The sequence below is a fragment of the Micropterus dolomieu genome, linkage group LG14, assembly GCF_021292245.1.
Source record: "Micropterus dolomieu isolate WLL.071019.BEF.003 ecotype Adirondacks linkage group LG14, ASM2129224v1, whole genome shotgun sequence".
NCBI lineage: Eukaryota > Metazoa > Chordata > Actinopteri > Centrarchiformes > Centrarchidae > Micropterus > Micropterus dolomieu.
Window position 1 is genome coordinate 3,038,578 of NC_060163.1, and position 3,250 is coordinate 3,041,827.

Genomic DNA, 3,250 nt, shown 5'->3' on the forward strand with positions numbered 1-3,250 from the left:
CTCCTTCACACTAATCTCCCCGACAGTTGTGCTTGAGGAGTGAGATGGTTATTCCTCCTACACAGATACACACAAGGACTGATGGCGGCGTTTGTTAGACTGACAATCCTTGTGGGCTTACTGATGCTGGGTACACCCTGTGTTAGCTTAGAGGTGTCACTTAACCAGACAGAAAGGCTGGTGCACACGCACACACAAAACCATGCTGCTGTAAGCTTCCGAGAGACTCCCTGCAGGGCCCGTCACCAGAGGAGTGACAGGTCAGCTCGCATAGATGCTAATGCGGTGGGTGGCTCTGAAAAGGTAATGATGTAAATCTCAGAGGGTCACAGCGTGGACACATATCAAGCTTTGTTATCCATTATCACTCTATCTGCCAGTGCTTGAAGTGGAAAAAAATAGGTGCCAGTACTCTCCCCCCCCGCGCACTATCCTCAACCACAAGATGAAACTAGTAGATATAACATAAACAACTTTGCGCGTTAACCACTTAATTTCTTGCATTCTGAACACATTTTCTGCACCAAGTTATGGAGGAAATGTCTTTATTTATATGAAAGGAAACTAAATTAAGGTGACAGGTGACAAAAAATATAATGGAATATAATTCAGATAATTCAGTAATCAGCTTTTGGACAACGCAAATTTGTTTCTTCTATATTTCAATTGCATTGCATGTTTTCCTTTTGTGCATTGTTTCATTTGTTATTTAACATTTCTAGTTGCTGTTTTTCAGAATATTTTTAACACAAGCGTTCAAAAAGTGATATAGACATTCAGCCCCATCCAGGATGTGATTTGTCTGTTTACAACAAGTGACATTGATGAACTACATTCAGCACACGGCTGCTTGAAAGACACCGAGCTTCTCTTCTCCCTCATCTCTCTCCGCCGACAGAGAGAACTGGAACAGGTGAGCGTCACATAGCGCCCTGAAAACCTGATATGGAGAGGGCAGAGGAGAGTACCGGCAGCTTGGGAGAAGTGCCGGTACACCAAGGAGTAAAATGTTGAGGTGCCGGTACTGTGTACCGGGGCGTTCCGGCCCACTTCAAGCACTGCTACCCGCCTGTATTTAGTGCGATTATTTCTCACTTACAGTTTTTCCCTCGATTGTTTACACACATTTTCTGAAATGTGTCATATTCTCAGAACTCTACACAAATCAAAACACATACTGGGCAAAACCCCTCAATTCTCCTGTAAAATGAAACTTCACATTCAAAACAATTTCTTCTCAAAATGGTATTTTGTTTTCAAATGACACACAAATCATATGATTAGACATTCATAAGAACCAGTTGACCACTGATGTGCTCAATGTAAAAACACTATGATGAATGGAAAACACTTCTCCATTCATCATAATGACTTAAGCCTTTTTTTTGTTCAGTGTTACACTTACTACAGACAGTACATACATAAGTGTGTTGTAAAACATTTGAGAATATTGTTTTTAATACTCAGAACACACAAATACACGGTAACAGATATATTTTATTTGTCCCACAAAAACATTGTACATCCCATTCCCAACCAACACAAAGTTGCACATACAAAAAAAGAATTTACTGTACACAGTTACAGTAAAAAAAGCCAACCTAAAAACAACCTATGCTGCATCCTCTCTTCTGTTGTGGTCTGGCCACAGCACCTCATCCACATCACAAGCAATGTTTTCCCTGGCCAAGCAGCGGGGGAAATATCGCCTAGCATGGCGATTCCAGCCATGAAAAGCATCAGCTGCTATATCTCCACATGCATCCTCCATAGCTTGGAGAAGAGGTATACGTGTTTGTGGATTTCGGTCATACGCTTTCCATCTCCAGGCAGAAAAAAATTCCTCAGTAGGATTGAGAAATGGAGAATATGGAGGGAGATAAACTAAAACGCGTGGGTGGGCAGTGAACCAGTTACGAACCAGAGCAGCCCTGTGGAAACTTACGTTGTCCCAAATGACAACGTACCTGAGCTGCTCTGGGCCATCTACCTGATCTGGTGGAATGAGTGTGTTGTGTAGGGTGTCCAGGAATGTGATCAGATGGGCGGTGTTGTAGGGGCCAAGGGTAGCATGGTGATGGATGACGCCGTGGTGGGTAATCGCTGCACACATTGTGATGTTCCCTCCGCGCTGGCCAGAGACTTCAACAATGGCACGCTGGCCGATGACATTCCTTCCCCTCTTTCGTCTTTGTGAGGTTGAACCAAACCTCAATGAAGATGAACTGGTGCTCCACTGCAGCCACCTCTAGCTCAAGGACTCTGAAACACACATGACAATATCAGAAATAGACATGGAGTGGTCACTAATTGTGAAGCACAATCATGATTACAATATTGAAATATGTATAATTTACTGTATACAGTGTTGAGTGTATGCATCAATTGTGGGACTCACTTGCACATAGTTATATTGCAATTCTTTGACTCTGAATTGCGTTCAAATGGCACCCTGTAGACCTGCTTCATCCTGAGATGATTTCTGCGCATTACCCTATCAATATTTTGAAATATGTCATTGTTTTCTATTATTTTTCTGTGTATTTGCTGTAATGTTATGGCGTTGTTTTCTAGGACCATGTTTATGATTTCAGTTTCCTGTTCAGGAGACCGAAGACGTTCCCGACCACCTTGTGTTGGTAATCTTTCAGTTCTGCCAAACAAATAGTAAAATACTGTAAATACAAAGTAGGTATACATTTCCTAAATACTTGAAACATACTTTACAGTATTTTTACAGTCCTACAGAACAGTCCACAGGCAATACTGTACTACTTGATTTCTTACCTATTCTCATTTCGGAAAGTCCGGATGATGGATGCTACAGTGTACCTGCTCAGATTGGCTGTACTCTTTGCCCAGCCTCCCTCATTGTTAGACCATGGTTGACCACATGATCAACCAAAGTGGCTCGGATCTCATCAGAGATTACGGCCCTTGGCCGTCCTCGTCCTCGTCCTCGTCCTCGTCCTCGTCCTCGTCCTCGTCCTCGTCCTCTCACTCCTCTGGCTCTGCCTCTGTTTCCAATGTTGACATCCATTGCTCCATTGAAGAGCTCACCTGTTGCCATTTTATGCTAAAGCTCTGATTGCTAATTGGAAAACTGTGTGACGGGTGTTTGCCCTTGTGATGAGTCAGTGTGCATATTTGAATGGCAGTGTGTTCCTTGTGAAAACAAGATATTTTCTGCATGAAACTTGTGCCAAAAGCAGAGAATTGTGTGTAGTGTTTTGAAAAAAGTGTGTTTTAG

General features: G+C 42.6%; 1 long non-coding RNA gene across 1 annotated transcript; it reads right to left on the reverse strand.

Moving 5' to 3' along the window:
• Window positions 1–1,477: 1,477 nt before the first annotated feature.
• LOC123983427 lies at window positions 1,478–2,528 on the reverse strand. The gene is made up of 2 exons (XR_006828188.1): window positions 2,399–2,528; window positions 1,478–2,262 (listed from the first exon to the last, which is right to left on the reverse strand). It is a non-coding gene; the product is annotated as an uncharacterized LOC123983427 (long non-coding RNA).
• Between the last annotated feature and the right edge of the window lie 722 nt (window positions 2,529–3,250).